This window comes from Megalobrama amblycephala, linkage group LG23, assembly GCF_018812025.1.
Source record: "Megalobrama amblycephala isolate DHTTF-2021 linkage group LG23, ASM1881202v1, whole genome shotgun sequence".
Classification (NCBI taxonomy): Eukaryota; Metazoa; Chordata; class Actinopteri; order Cypriniformes; family Xenocyprididae; genus Megalobrama; species Megalobrama amblycephala.
In genome coordinates this window covers 16792663-16809845 of record NC_063066.1, presented here as the reverse complement: position 1 = coordinate 16809845, position 17183 = coordinate 16792663, and the positions used below count along the sequence as shown (strand labels likewise).

The 17183-nt window shown below is 35.1% G+C and overlaps 1 protein-coding gene across 14 annotated transcripts in view; it reads right to left on the bottom strand.

Annotated features, from left to right (window-relative positions):
• Window positions 1-17183, bottom strand: part of lingo2 (leucine rich repeat and Ig domain containing 2) — a 374701-nt gene that overhangs the window by 237038 nt on the left and 120480 nt on the right. For 8 of the 14 annotated variants that reach the window (XM_048175945.1, XM_048175951.1, XM_048175954.1 and 5 more), the window contains exon 2: window positions 9967-10031. The gene's annotated coding sequence lies outside the window, so the exon portion shown is untranslated. Of the gene's footprint in view, window positions 1-9045; window positions 9088-9966; window positions 10032-10744; window positions 10853-17183 lie in introns of those variants that run through there. The other 6 variants (XM_048175948.1, XM_048175946.1, XM_048175947.1 and 3 more) reach the window with 4 other exon arrangements.

Below are 17183 nucleotides of genomic sequence, written 5' to 3'. Positions count from 1 at the left end.
AATCTGATCTACTCTTAAAAAAGGGGGATAAAAAATGTTTTTCTTGACATTAAAGGTGCTAAAGAGGTTCTTTTTGTCGACTGAGTTTTTGAAATGAGCGCATGGGTAAGAACAACCCCCCTCCTTCACAGCTCATTTAGAGGGAACGCCTCCCAAAACTTGTGCACGAGTATCGGAACACGAGTGTTTACCACCGGCATTCGCTGTGTTATTAAGCCGGGCACACATTTAACGACTAGCTAAAACATTCTGACTATGCTCAACATACAGCGATTGTTTCCTGCTCCTGAAGCAGATTTATATACTTTCACTGAAAACTACTGGCTCTGACTGGACGCGTTTGAGCGTGATCAGTCATAAGTATCAATTTACATTCATAATCGGCCTTACACTTAAAGCCGCGCACACACTTAGTGGATTCATTATGTTGGACTCACCGCAGGTAACTCATAATCTGCAGTTGTTACTCCTGTCTCCTGACAAAAATATTGCATGCAGCGCCTGTGGAGTGTGGAAAGTTACTGGAGCACGCAGCCGCGCGTCTCTCACATGGATCGTCATGGCAGTGATTGACAAGCCAGAGGGCCAATCCGCGCACGTCTCTCACAAGGAACGTAATGGCAGTGATTGACAAGCCAGAGGGCCAATCGTTTACGCGATGATCGCGTAAACGATTGACTGATGTTTTTAAGGCCCTACTTCGTGCACAGATGATGTATATTAATATTATTACTTTCAGTGCACCTAATAAATAGTATTTTATCAGTTAGTAAAGACAGTTTCAAGTAATATTGCAAAAATGTATAAAACAAAACATCCTCTTTAGCACCTTTAAGACATCACATTTAGTCAAACTAGGTAGAAGCAGCCAAAGTAGGTTGGCATTCCCCCATTCTCAAACCATAAAACTACACATGGTACAAATAGAAAGAAAAAAACATTGCTATACTATACTATATGTATTATCCACCTCTCTCTTTTTGCAACTGGTGTAACATAAGATTAGCCATTTAAGCAACCTAATGCCTTAACACTAAGTTAAATGTGTTATGAAGCCTTCACTTGCTTATGATCATTTAAGTGCTTTTCAGAGGCAATGTGCAATTCTCTGTTAAAGGAGTAGGACAGACCTGTCATAACATAAGCTCATACACTTAGGTCTTAACATGTTTGATAACATGAAAATGAGATCATGAATGTGTTAGTTCATCAGTGCAGACACAAATGTAGATTTTTTGGTAACAATAGCAATGGCTGTCCAAACTGTCATTTTGCAAATGATGAAATCTGATGTGTTTGTTCAGACATTGTAGTCAATATCCTTCCTGGGTATCTATATTAGTCACTAGTAATGATGTCAGCACAATCACAAGAGGCTCTTATACAACATCCGAGTGTCGCTATCAGAGTGAAAACAGGAAAGTTCCTCCGTTCATGGCAAGACGTCAGCATGACATCTTGCCACAGTGCTGAGGTGCATGAGAGAACATAAAGGTCAAAAAATTACTGACCTATGCAATAAATGTCACATGGCTCTCCATATGATGAAAGAATGAACAATAATGACTTTGAGGCAGTGGCAGACAATTTCACACACTTTGACGATCTAAGCGCATGGTGCACTTTGGGCGTGTCCGAATCCACTTTTGCTAGTTAACGACAGAAAAAATGGTCAGCGCGCCAGGTACATGGTCCAAAAGGGTTGTACCTATTCTCTTAATGAGTCATCGGTGTGTTTTGGGTGTAACATGCAATAAACCAATCAGAGTGGCATCTCCCATTCCCTTTAAAAGCCAGGTGCGCTTGCACCATGGTGGATTGCTATTTACATGGCGGAATACAGACACTTGTATTTATTTATATTTATTACTTTGTGGGGTCCAGAAGACCCCACAAAGTACGAAAGATACGTAATGTTTGACTTTGTGGGGTCCTTTATTTGGACCCCAAAAGGACAAAATCTTTTATATGAGACTAAATGTTGACTCAATTTACTATCATCCTTCCCTACACTATACCTAAACCTACACTCTAAAAAAATAAAACATTGGTTCAACAACAAAAAAAATATATATATGTTAACGTTTTCCACTAGAATTTTTAACTTAAGCCAATTGGGAGAATTACATTAATTCAAAGCAATATTTTGAGTTGATCCAACATAACGTTTTAAGTAAGGTGAAGACGTTTTTTTTTTGCCACAATAAAAACACATTTATAAGTAACATGAACTTAATAATTGTCAACATGAATTCAACTATTTAAGTTGATCCAACATAATGTTTTAAGTAAGGTGAAGACGCTTTTTGGACACAATAAAACGCATTTGTAACATGAACTTACCAAGCACCGCTTGTCACCATGATGGTAAATCTCCAAAAACCCACATTAACAGAAACTCTTCTAAATTAGCATAACAAAACACTAATCACTGCTAAATCTCCCTTACCATTAATCTTGTGCAAAAAACATTATATAACACTTAATTTTAGCATTTACTCTCGCTTTCAAGTGCCATGGGCTAAGCATGATGGGAAATATAAATCCCAGACCAGTTTCACTTAACTTAAGTTCGTCTAAATTAAAAGAAGTGTTCATACAACTCAAAACAATTTTACATTAACAGAACTTAAAATTAAATACATTTTTGATTAACTGAAAATGTTAAACTATGACAAGTCATGATAGTATATCGAACCAATAGGCATAATTTGTGTGTCATCCAAGCTCAATAAAATAACAATTACAAGTAAAAAGTCTAACAGTATTTCAGAACTTGATTTTTTTATTTCACAACAATATATATATTTAAGTAATGACTAAAGGTCCCCTGAATTAGTTTTTAGAGTGTACCAGTCACAGGAACCTAACATAATTTTAACATTCTTATAAGAAACTTAAGACACATTTTTAAAATGTTGAAACATTCTTATATTCGATAAAACTATGTTATATATAAGAATGTTTTAACATTTTAAAAGTGACTTTTTTTTTTTTTTTTCAAACATATATATGACTTTTAAGATGTTGTCTTTGTAAGGTCCGACTAAAGGACCATCATAAATTCCTCATCTTACTATCTTAGTAGGGTCATTTGGACCCCACAAAGTAGTATAAACAAGGATGTGTGTGTGTGTGTGTTTTCTTGTTTACACTACAAACAATTTGTCAGTTTTAGTATTAGTTTTAGTGTATAATTCACACTAAAGTCAGATTTCTAATTACACTAAAAAAAAAAAAACAATAAAAACATTTGAAAAGTGAGAACTCCAAAACACTGACAGATACCACTTCACAGCAACTTAAAAATGGGTTCCATGTGGCACTAATGGCTGATAAGATAAAAATAACATTTGGTGGTACAGATGGCTTTGCTGGGGAGAGTTCCAGCAGATTTGTTTGAAAAGATTTTCATCATCTACTTATACGTTGGTAATGCAGGAAAACATACAAGAACCACTGAAACAAACTTAGTTCCTGCTATCACAGAGACTGTCTTCAATATGGATGAATTAGAATTATAAAAAAAGGCAAAGTATGTGCACAGTAGGATAAACAAGAATTAAATTATACACAGTATCCAATCTACACACAGAGCTATGTCAACAACAGCCATCTAAGTGGTGACTAATGAGTGTCTGCAAAATAAATATAATATATTTTGCTCTCTGCCAGTAGAAATATAATAATAGCATATAGTGTGGAGAGAAATATGTAAGAATTATCAAACAGAACATTAACCCTTCTACCGTCTTCATTTTTGCTTTTTTTTTTTTTTTTTTGATTCTCAATAACAACAATAAATACAAGAGTTAATACTATAAACACTATATTTTCTTCAATACTTTATCTCCAGACAGAGTTGTAATACATTCGACAACTTGTCCTAACATCAAACACAAAAGTTTGCAACACCGTCCTTTTTTATCGTTGTCTACGAATCCTGGACAATAGTGGCGTTTTCTCAAAATGAAAAATGGCATGAAGACTTGAGTAGACCGACAATAGAATGAAATAATAAATAAGTGCCAGGACCTTTTGTTGCTTCTTGCCAAAAAGACACATTATCTGTCTGGGTTTGTGTGGATCTGTGAAAAGCTAAGAGGCTTTCCTCCAGCTCTCCCGCCCTGTCAGCACAAAGGAAAGTCACTTGGAGAGAATTACAGAAAACGCCGGGGGGATATTTTCACTGTGACATGCCATTGACCTCATGGCATCTGATCAGAGCCTGATCCTTCCCCTTTAAGATGCCTCAGAGCATTGTGGGTAACCTGAAGGGCCAGAGTTTGCTGTGGCAGTGGCGCAACAGGGCTTGTAGAGAACAAATAATAGGTAAATCCATGTATTCCCCTGTGAAATAGATGCTGGTACAAGGAGCGAAAAATAAAACCCTATTTGATTAGGGAGGCTGAACTACCTGATTAGTGTCTCATTGTAAGAGGGATTATCTCAGTATGAATTTATTATCTATGATGAAATTTACAATAATAACAGTCAATTTGAGAACAAAACAGCATATGGGATTAAGAGATTTTAACGCAAACTTGAGTGTTAGTAATGGTCTACGTCCCTTGGTTAATAAGAAGATAAGAGAAAACATTCTTGTTTAACACAATGTTTCAGCCGTGAATACATTTAAACAGACCAAAATACTTGTGCTTCCACTGATATTAAAGCATTCAAATGTATAAGGTGAAGGGTTTGAATCCATTTTTAACAATTACTATATAAGTTAAGGCCATACTGCATAGTCTGCATAGAGAAATGCATTATCCTAGTAACAGTTGAAAAATTCAAGTAATCCCATGGATTTTTTGGCATTTAAAGGTTTATCATCAGAACAAACATTCAGCTTTTCGGAATTTGAAGTATGTAGTGCTCATTATAGGAAATAATTACAGATATTCAATGCATATGATGTCTTTAGAGACAAACGTCTGAAAGCATTCTTTAATGGGCTGGTCTGAGAGCATGCAGTTTTTATAAAAGATGGTTTGCTCTGCTAAGTCTTTGCTAGCAATAGATCTGCCTTAAAACAATAGACCACCATAAACAAAGGGCCTGAATGTTTATCACAATGAGTAGTGCATTTAATGTTGTTCTTGCAGTTTTGCTCACATAAGCTACAGATGGGGCCTTGTTCACAAGTACAGTAGCTGATATCCCAGCATCCTCCCTAACAGAGCACTGGTGGCATTTACTCTATTTTCCCACATTTATAAAGGATTTTAAATGACAAAACACCCTCACTTTCACATATTTGAGAATCGGCATGTCAGATACTTAATGACTTTGTAACCAAGTTTGTGAATATTTTAAATAAAAAAGGAAAAACTAAATAATAGTGATACATCTGTCATACAGTGTTATCGTGGCTGCGAAGTGTTACGTAACAAGCATGACGCGTCACCAGTTCTAAAATAATGGTCGCCTTAAAAAAAAACTCACTCTGGGGGGTCAGCTAGAATATTTTAAACTCACGCTTGAAAGGGTTAATTTGTGTATTTCACTCAGAAATGTTAAGTTGACTGAACAAACACTTATTGGGGCGGTTTCCCGGACAGGGTTTAAATTAAGTGAGGATAGGCCTTAATCTTGAATAGTCAATTGTGGCTTAAAAAATGGCTTTCTGAAACACAGATTAAGTACAGATTACTAAAACCTGTATGGAGTACTGAATTAAAATAAACTAGATTAATTTAAAACCAACTGTGCTAATATGAATTAGCATGAGAGAGGTTGCCTAGAAAACATGGAATGAACCAAGAAAAGCCTAAAATTGCATGGAACTGAGAAGCAGATCCAAGGAAAACAATGGCAGCAGAAAAAGACTGCAAAAAAAAAAAAAAAAAAAAAAAAAAACTTTACTAAACAAGAGACAGTTCTTTTAAAGCAAGCAAAATACATCAGCTGTGAGAAAAAAAAGAAAAGAAAAAAGTAATGCCTGGAAATCTGTTTGTAACAAATTCTATTTAAATAGATGAATTCTTTATATATATAGTAATAATCCTATGATTATTAATGCTTTTGTTTTGTCCTTTACATAGCAACAAACTAAACATAACTATTTACACATGTGATAATCGGTGTTGGCAGTATAGAAATGATATTGGTTTGATCCAAAGCACTATTATAGTGGTTCTTTCATTATATAAAAAAAAAAGGCAATTCTTGTTAGCAGGTCCTCAACCCAAACACAAGGTCAACACTAGGTGACAATGACACTCGCTAAGGATGTGACTCCCGTAAAAATAAGTCAACCAGATCAAAAGTTATAAGCATATGAAAAAAAAAAAAAAAAAAAAAAAAAAACACTAGGTAGCGCTGATTTGGAACTACTCAGACTCCTTCAGGGCCTTGTGCTGATGACCCATACAGAGTTTCGTAATGATACGCTAATGCGTTCATAAAATACAGCATTTTAAAACAAAATTCAAAATGGCCGATGACCAAAATGGCCAACATGGGAAAATTGGATATCATTCGACTCGGCTTGATGCCCCGAATCGAAAAAGACCAACTTTATGATATTTGGACAAACCTATCTGAAGCTATAAGCAAAAATAATGGCTATTTTGGCATTTTTGTATCTCCAGACCAATAGGTGGAGTTATGATGAAACGCAGCATGTAGACTCTGGTCTTGCTTGGGATGATATGTATGAAGTTTGGTCTAAATATGATAAATGATTGCAGAGATACAGCCATGAGTCCAAATTGGGTGCTCTGCGTTAAATTAATTTGCGTGTTATTTGAGAATGGTTGAGTTTATCAAATAGCTTTTGATAACTTTTTGCCACAATGGACTGAAGATGATCTGATTTGATTTTCATGAAAATCAAATGAAGCGTCTAGGACGAGTTCGAAAAACCAGGTTTTTCGCAAAATTCAACAAACCATAAGTTGAAACCTAGCATGTTTGGTACCGTTGGACTCAGACTCTTGGACTCTTTTAAAAGTCAAAATGTCAGACGGCCAAAATGGCCAACATGGGAATATCGGATATTATTCGACTCAGCATGATGCCTTGAATCTAACAAGACCATATTTTTGGACAAAACCATCACAAGTTATAATCAAAAATATCAATTTTTCGTATCTCTGGACCAGTAGGGGGCGCTGCACCGAAACGTTGCAGGTTGCCTCAAGTCATGCTTGTGATGACATGTACCCAGTTTGGTCTGAATACAATAAAGCGTTGTGGAGATATAGCCTCAAGTCTGATTTTGAAGTTTTTGAGAACATATTGTTATATCAAAAAGCTTTTGATAACTTTTTGTCGGCATGGTCTCAAGATGATCTGGTTCAATTTCCATGAAAATCTGAGCAACGGCCTAGGAGGAGTTCGAAAAAGTAGGTTTTTCGAATAATTCAAAATGGCGGGAAAATTTGCACAGTGCAGTTGAATAACCATGAGCCAAGGAATCAGAGGAAAAAAGAATTTTGTTTCTAGCCCGTATGGTTCAAAAGTTATTAGCATTTACAGAAGTGCAACTTTGGACAAGTGGTGGCGCTAGAGAGATTGAGTTAGAGACTCCAAATTGGCTATGGACACAGTTCTGACTGTCCTCTATCAGTGTGCAAAATTTCACAACTTTTTAGCATACGGTTCTATGGGCTGCCATAGACTTCCAGAGCGGAAGAATAATAATAAGAAAACTAACGATTACAATAGGTGCCTACGCACATTCTGTGCTTGGTCCCTAATAATAATAATAAAAAAACTAACGGATACAATAGGTGCCTACGCACCTTTGGTGCTTGGCCCCTAAAACAAAAAAAAAAAACCAAAACAAAAAAACCATTGACCAGGTTTTTGTTGGTCAGTGGTGCAGTCATATCACGGTTGATCACAATGAGTAGTGCCTTTAATGTTGTTCTTGCAATTTTGCTCACATAAGCTACAGATGGGGCCTTGTTCACAAGTACCATAGCTGATATCCCAGCATCCTCCCTAACAGAGCACTGGTGGCATTTCCTCTATTTTCCCTTATCTGCCGATGCACAATAGCTTGGATTAGTCTCAGGGTTGACTTTCTCCAATGTCTATCAGCTTCAGGTTTTTGCTATCAATCGTACGAGCCCCGCATGTCAGAACATGATGTAACGTGCTCAGTGAAGCCAAACACAGCTCAGGTGGCAGGCAGGAGATGTTTCTTGTGAGGTGGGGCATGGAAATATTAAGTGTCAGTATGAAATGATAACATAGATTCTGTGGATAATCATCGCCTCGGTGTAATGCATTACAAACATGTGCGTTCTTGTCTCATTGTATCATTTTATGACCCCTTGTGTTTGGGAACATGAGAGAGCCCAAGGCCAATGAGAACAGAGAATGTGATTTGGAGTTGCTGTGAATGCGCATTTGCTTTATTGCGCTTAAATAAATAACCTTTGGCCCAGTGGCATAATTCATCTTCATTTTCTGACGTAAATAAGGAGCGAGATGGTGGTGAGAGTGAAATTCATTTGTGTTTTGCCTTTGAGCAAACGTCTGTGCATTTTTCATCTGAAATCTTATTGAAGTGTAATTGTGTGTGCGTGCGTGAATGTGTATGTGTCCACGAAGTCACATCTGCTTGTCTTTTTCACAAAGACTCAGAGACAACATGTCACACTAGCAAACAATAAACTGTTTAAAAATTGACATAAGGCAAAAAAAGGATGTTTGAAGAAATTCTTACTCTGTCATGAAGTCCAATATAGTTTGAGTCTTGAGCTAACACCAGGAATAAATGACATATATAAACAGACCTGTACGCTCTTTTTTGTCAGCTTGTCATAGACTTCATAAGACAGCAGATGCGTGTTTCAGATCACTGTAATATAAAATAGTGTTGCATTGCTCACCACAAAGAAATGCACAACGCAATTATATAACCCTCTGTTTTTATGGCACACTTGAAGATACATCTTCAGATAGCAACAAAAAACAATACTTTGTTTAACTTGTAAGTTGTAAGCAAAGTGATTTCAAGAAGCTTTAAAGTCATATTTCAGAGTGATACAGGATATTAAAGAAAAATAAGAGATTGTAACGACATACCAGAATGGAGCCAAATGGAATGTGAGTTTGCAAAATCAGTGCCTAAAAAAAAGTGGCATCAGCAAAAAAGGAAAATTGTTTCAGAGGAACATATTTCAACAAATGTTTACCAATAAAACATTTTTTTTTTCTTTGAAATAATGTAAACTGATGAATCACTCAATAATAAAAACAGAAATGTGCATTAAGAAAATAAATAGGGTGTCTTTTAATTGGATTACAGTTCATTTCAATAATCCACTTTTGACATTCTACTAACTATAAGTAACTTTGCAACTGCATGTCAACTAACTCTCATTGGAGTATAAGCAGACTGTTAGGGTTAGGGTTAGTAGAAAAAGTACTTGCAAAGTTACTTGTAGTTAGTAGAATGTCTGTTGGGGACCAAAATAAAGTGTTAGCAGATATTCTACTAATACTCTAATGACTGCTAGTTGACATGTAGCTGGAAAGTTATGTATAGCCAGTGTTGGGGAAAGTTACTTTTAAAAGTAATGCATTACAATATGACGTTACTTCCTAAAAAAGTAACTAATTTCGTTACTTAGTTACTTTTTATGAAAAGTAATGTGTTGCTTTTTCTCACTTGGGCTGGTCTTCCTTGTTTGTTTTTTTAATAACAACAAAAAAGTTCAATGAATAAGCCTTCAATGAAACAAACCTTTCAGCTGTGCTGCCTTTCTGGATTAAAGAAGAAGAGGATACAGGAGAAGGAAGTTGAACACTCAATCTAAATTTCTAAATCTAATCTAAAGTAATTTTTGCTTATTAGTAAGGTTGAATTAGGTCATTGAAGGTCAGAAGCAAAGACATTGGTTAATAAAGTGAGATTAAATACATGAAGTATATTTGTGTATTCCACCTCTTGTCCCCACAGGGCAAATCAGCCTTAGTTCACACAGACATAATAGGGTAACTTACCACACTAAAACAGGACAGTTTGTCATGGTCAGCCTAGAAGCAGGAGAGGAGGCAATGTCCATGGCCTACAAGAAAAGGAGAAAAAAAAAAAAAAAAGAATAAAGAAGAGCAAAAACATTCAGAGTTAAACTACATTAGAATTCACTTCAGTAGTACTAGAAGGTCAAAATGCATTGTTAGCACTCTTGTCATTTAAATGTGGTAAAGCCAAAGATGGTGTGTGATGCTTGGTGAGCTGTGCTTCACTTCAGCACAGAACCAAAAAGCGAGAACAATGGAGAGTAAAGTGCTTTAGGTTGCTAGGAAAAGGGGCAGAAACTAACATATGCTGTTGTATTTTAAAGTGCCACAATAGACAAAATAAGAGTTTAAAATGGATAAAATAAAATAATAATCTTCCGTGAGCTGCATTAAGTCTTCACATATCTTGCAGAACTCCTGTATGCCCATACTCAAACCAAAATGTTTTTACACAAACTACAAACTGACAAAAGAAAGAAGAAAGAAAAATGTTCAGTCAGTGTGTTTACATGGGATCAATAAAACTAAACAATGGAATTCAATCAGTCACTGCACTCCAAACAGTTAGCAAAAGGTAAACTACATTCAAGATTTTAAATAGAAAAGTAAAGGTTTTTGTGCAAACTAGTAACATCTATAATAAAGTCATAAATAATGACAGCATTTATTTATTTATTTATTTATTGTCAATATTCTGTTTAATAATGATCCTAAATGAACAAAAAATACTCAAGCAGCACACTGTTGCTATGGTTACCTTCTCAGGTGAACGATTTTCTGTTCATGGGCATCTATTAACCATTTGTAGAAACATCTTATAGAAGAAATCATAGAATAATGCAGAAGAGATGAGTCTCTATGTTCTGTTCAGAAAAAAAAGAAAAAAAAAAATCTATTAAAATATTCATAATGTCAGTAGCAACTGCACATTGTGAGCTTTAAGTGCAGGTTAAAGGATTTGTAAAGCCTCAGTAATAATGGCTCAACACTATTTGCTAACTATTGGCAGGAATAGTTCCCTGTCAGCCACCGCAATCCATTTCACATGAAAATAACCGGAAACGTTATCTCCACGCTGCTGCTTATGCTCTAGTTTTATATTGTCAACATTGCTACATCAGCTACTTGTTCCTCAGGCATATATCAGAAATGAAATTCCCCTCTCTCATTAAAGGTAAACTGTTTTAAGCATCTGACAGATCCGGCCTATTGAGCTACTTTACAGTGATAGCGGGTGGCAGGCTTGTTCTTTATATGCACTTCCTACACAAAGGCATGTCTCTTTGATCTCATTGTTATATTTGAAATAAAGCAATAAAGTAAGCTGTAGGTAGAAGTGAAAAAAGAAGCAGATTATTGGCTCTATAAAAAGCATGTATTATGATGGAAGAGCTACAAAAACAGATGGAAGTGATGCCTTGCGTTTCATTCAGGAGGAATGTTTTTGATACTGAGAACAGATCTTAACTTTTGAGTCAATCTGAAGCTGGCAGTGAGTGACTGCAATATAGAAAAGATTTGGGTATTAGAACACATGGAATTGGTGAGTAGGTTCCTCAGAGTGTTAAAAGGGAGAGGGCATAGAAAGTTGAAGGACAGCAACAGAGGCAAAGTTGTGAAGCATGATGAGGGATGAGAATAGCTTTGTCCAATATTATGGCACAAAAAAAAAAAAATGTATTGCAGCACTACAGATTTAAAGCAGTTATGCAACAGATAAAAGAAAGTTCACTTTATATATAGAATATTCATGCATAATTATGTTTTGACTTGCTGCATGTTACATCGATAATTAACTAAGATAACTCTTAAAGGATTAGTTCACTTCAGAATTAAAATTTCCTGATAATTTACCCACCCCCATGTCATCCAAGATGTTTATGTCTTTCTTTTTTCAGTTGAAATTAAGGTTTTTGAGAAAAACATTCCAGGTTTTTTTTCTCCGTATAGATGACTTCAGTGAGTAATAATCTAGCAAATCTTATCTAGCAAAACAATAGGTCATTTTCTAAAAATAAAATAAAAATGTATATACTTTTTAACCACAAATGCTCATCTTCCACTAGCTCTGCAATGTGCCATGCATTACATAGTCACGTTGGAAAGATCGCACGTGAAGTAGGCGGAAGTACTGATCCAGTGTCTACAAAGCGAATATTCAAAGACCAAGTCAAACACCCTTTACAAAAAAAAAAAAGTAAAACAACGATGTCAGATGACTTTGAAGCTGGAGGAGAAAATGAGTTTCCCGCGCTACTGTGGTACTTCACGACATGTGACCTTTCCAACGTAATTATTTAATGCGTGGCGCATCGCAGAGCAGTGCAAGATGACCATTTGTGGTTAAAAAGTTTATACATTTTTACAGATTTTTAGAAAATAACCAATCGTTTCAATAGACAAGACCCTTATACCTCATCTTGGATCATGTAGAGCCCTTTGAAGCTGCACTGAAACTGTAATTTGGACCTTCAACCCGTTGTACCCAAGTGAAGTCCACTATATGGAGAAAAATCCTGAAATGTTTTCCTTAAAAACCTTAATTTCTTTTTGACTGAAGAAAGAAAGACATAAACATCTTGGATGACATGGGCGTGAGAAAATTATCAGGAAATTTTAATTCTGAATTGAATTTATCCTTTAATGGGTGAGTCATTTACTCATTCATTAAACTAAATCATTCAAAAACACAGATTTATTCTGTGAATGATTCAATGACTCACTCATAAGACAGATACATTAAATGGCTATGTCTGAAATTGCATACTATCTTGAGAAGGTACTTTTTTGAATAAGTAATTACTTTATGACCACTAAAAACGTATGTTCTATCTGAATGTATGAATGGAATCCAGATGTATTACATTCGCCATGTTGTCATTATTACGTGACCTACCAGCATCAGTTACATCACTTCATTGCCAATGACTAATCCTCTCCTGTGGGAGAGGAAAGTATGCACAATTCAGAATCTGGCCGGAAGTATAGGTCATCCAGGTACTTTTTGCATACTCTTTTATGTGTACTGCGAATTCAGACACGCTTCTTTTGTCACATACGGTTTTTCGCCAACTATAAGTATGCGATTTTAAATGCAGCCATGAGTGAGTCACTGAATCATTCACTGAAGTGATTCGTTCAAACAAAGTGATTCATTCAGTTTTTAAAAGAAGTTTCGTCTGCTCACCAAGGCTACATTTATTTATTTTAAAATACAGTAAAAACAGTAATATTGTGAAATATTATTACAATTTAAAATAACTGTTTTCTATTTGAATATATTTCACAAAGTAATTTATTCCTAGGATGCAAACTGAATTTTCAGCATCATTACTCCAGTCTTCAGTGTCACATGATCCTTCAGAAATCATTCTAATATGCTGATCTGCTGCTCAAGAAACATTTCATGTGTACAATTGTACAAAATATTTTTGTACAATATATTTTTTTTCAGGATTATTTGATGAATAGAAAGTTCAAAAGAACAGTGTTTATCTGAAATCTAATCTTTTGTAACATTATAAATGTCTTTACTGCCACTTTTGATTGATTTAATGCATCCTTGCTGAATAAAAGTATTCATTTCTTTAATTTCTTTTCAAAAAAATAAAAATAAAAATTCTTACTGACCCCAAACTTTTGAACGGTAGTGTATAATGCTACAGAAGCTTTGTATTTCAGATAAATGCTGTTCTTTTGAACTTTCTATTCATCAAGGAATCCTGAAAAAAAGTACACAACTGTTTTCAACATTGAAAATAATCATAAATGTTTATTGAGCAGCAAATCAGCATATTAGAATGATTTCTGAAGGATCATGTGACACTGAAGACTGGAGTAACGATGCTGAAAATTCAGCTTTGCATCACAGGAATAAATTACTTTGTCAAATATATTTAAATAGAAAACAGTTATTTTAAATTGTACACAGTTATTTTAAATTGTAATAATATTTCACAATATTACTGTATTTTTAATTAAATAAATGTAGCCTTGGTGAGCAGACGAAACTTCTTTTAAAAACATTAAAAATCTTAGTGGTTCCAAACTTTTGGACTGTACTGTATATATATATATATATATATATATATATATATATATATATATATATATATATATATATATATATATATATATATAACAAACAAATAAATGTTCATTACGATAATGTTTTTGTCCTGGAATATCTGGAGAAAATATTTGGAAACACAATATGCTGAAGTACTATGTTCAATTTTATATGCCATTAAATAGATAAAAAAATGGTAATTCTATGACCCTGCATCCCACATATACACTAGTGTATTAACAGTACCATCTGTTCGGTATCACGATATAACAAAGAATCACAGCAGTTACTGTACCGAAGCAGGAAACTCTGGTATGGAGCCAACCCTGAATTAGACTAATGAACTGTGTCTGTGCTTGTATGTATATGTAAGCTTTTCTGCTGTCAGTTAACAGGAGTAAAATGTTTGTCATGATGTAACATTAGTTGCCATGTCTTTCTCTCATTTACACAACCTGTACACACTACATCTTAGTTAAGTGGCACCAAAATAGGTTAGTTGTGTTCAAGGAAATACAATCTCACCCACCCTCTCTATACTTTGATACAACATTGTTAGAAACTCAAATTATAAACATGCAACTAGCACACCCCAAAAGCTAGTAAACTAGTAAAAAGGAGTAGTTGTGCAAGTCCTAGTATTTATTTACAGATATACATCCATATCTGTCTGCTAGGTATATGCTGCATGTGTACCAATGGTAATACCCTTAAACCAGGCTTCTGCAAAAGCGTATAATGAATTGATGGTTTTCTGTTTCAAACTTTCACATAGCATCTTTTGGTTATAAAAACATTAAAAATTCAAATCTAGATTGAGATGTTTATTATGAAAATAGATTATTTTTTCCCCAAAATGCAATAAATTCATCAATATAAAAGTTATTTTTCATATTGAAAATACACAACAAAGTAAGTTGATTCACATATATGACAGCCTCTGAAATCACATTTTGTGCATTATTAATAAATGAGTTTTCAAAACCAACCAGATACAATACTGATTTTGGCAGAAATGAGTTTATCACGTTTTGAAATCAAACTCTTCATATATATATCGTGCTGATGTATATATATCGACCCATACCGAGTTGTGTAACGATATGCTAATGTGTTCATAAAATATAGCATTTTAACACAAAATTCAAAATGGCTGACATGAGAAATTTGGATATCATTTGACGCCCCAAATATAACAAGACCAGCTTTATGATTTTTGGACAAACCCTTCAGAAGTTATAAGCAAAAATAACCAATTTTTGTATCTCTGGCGCTGTGCCAAAATGCTGCATGTTGACTCATGTCATGCTTGTGATGACATGTACCAAGTTTGGTCTGAATATGATAAAGCAGTGCGGAGATACAGCCTTATGTCTATTTTCACAAGCACTACGTAAAATTTGTTTGTGCGTTTTTCCACACACACACAAACACATACACAGTGTTTTGCAGTTCTATGGGTTGCCATAGACTTCCAGAGCGGAAACGGAAAGAAGAAACGGAAGAATAATAAGAACGCCAGCAATTACAATAGGTGCCCACGCACCTTCACTACTTGGCCCCTAATAATTGTTTCTTGAGCACCAAATCAGCATATTAGAATGATTTCTGAAGGATCATGTGGCACTCACTGAAGAGTGGTTGCTGAAAATTCAGCTTTGCCATTTAAAAAAAAAAACTGTAATAATATTTCACAATATTACTATTACAAATACAGCCTCTGTGAGCATAAGAGACTTAAAAGGCTCAAAAGCATTAAAAATTTACCTATACCAAACAATTTGGTTCGTCAGACATTAATCTACTGATATATGTGCTGATATATTTGTTAAAAACCTTACAAAGAGAAAACTTGAAGCTAGAATTTGCCTCTGATTGCCAAAGATAGTCATGTTTCAGTCTCCCTCTGAAGCCAGACTTCACGACTCCAAAACAGAATTATGTACCCTGGGTCCAAAAATAAACCTGATTCTCTGTTTGGCTTTTGTCACCCTGCTCACATCCCTTTTGTTGCTAATCAGAAAAAGTCAATACTCTATCAAGCTTTGGCTGAGAAATCTGAGATGGACACAGTAGCAGCGCTCCTGCACGCTCTTCACCTCAGGTCTTTGGAGCTATAAAGCAGAATGATTTATGATATTTATTCTCATAAAAGTCTCGCATGCTGTCTAGAAGCCTCAGATCAGCTCACTAGAGAACGCTGCTGATGTTGAAGTAGCAGTAAGTAAACACAAGGCACCATGAGGCGACAGATAGCATTAGCATTAAGCGCTACCAGCCGTCATCGATCAGTTCCGGAGACGCAAATCAGGATGCAAATTTCCAGTTAAACCTCGGGAGCAGTCGACATCAAAGCAGCGCTCAAATGCACCATGCGTGCCAGACTGCTGATGAAGATAACGTGTGATTGAGCATCATTGATTTAGTCTGAAAAAACACAGGAGCCATCAACTAAGCGTTAATGCCGATCCACTTCCGCTTGCATTCTTTTCCCACTTGTGGTTCATTGAGCACCTGAACCTCCTGTGGTCTCAAATACAGAACACTGCCAATCAAAATGGGCGCTTTGGCAGAAAAAGTTTTTAATACACAGTCATCCCCAATGACATTTGTGCAAATCTCAGATTACTGTACCATTTGCAGGTAAAAGACTGCCTAAGTGACAATGGAGATGACTATTGTTTACAGACGCATTAGTATCTGGAACCATTTCTCAAATTGGTAAATGTATCCATAAAAAGCCAACAATTGAAAACAGAAAAGGTTTCTTTTCTGCTGAGTCCCAGAACACATCCATTTTAAATGCACAGGGGCGAATCCACTAAACAGTTCTAATTCTGTAGTTCTCAACATTTTTGTCCAAGTATAGCTATGAGAATATGGAGTTCACAAAAAAAAATATCGAAAATTTAATAAAAATGTAAATAATACATGAAAGAAATATTTATTTTAATTTCAATAAGAGCTATTTTACTACGTAACTAATTTAATAAAAATATTTTGTTAATAAAACAGCACTTAATGACACTTATTTTAATACAATCTATATTTTTAGCCATCTTGCTGCCCCTTTGAATGTTAACTGAGCTCCCCTTGTTGATTTGCATAATTCTTTTAGTGACTCAGG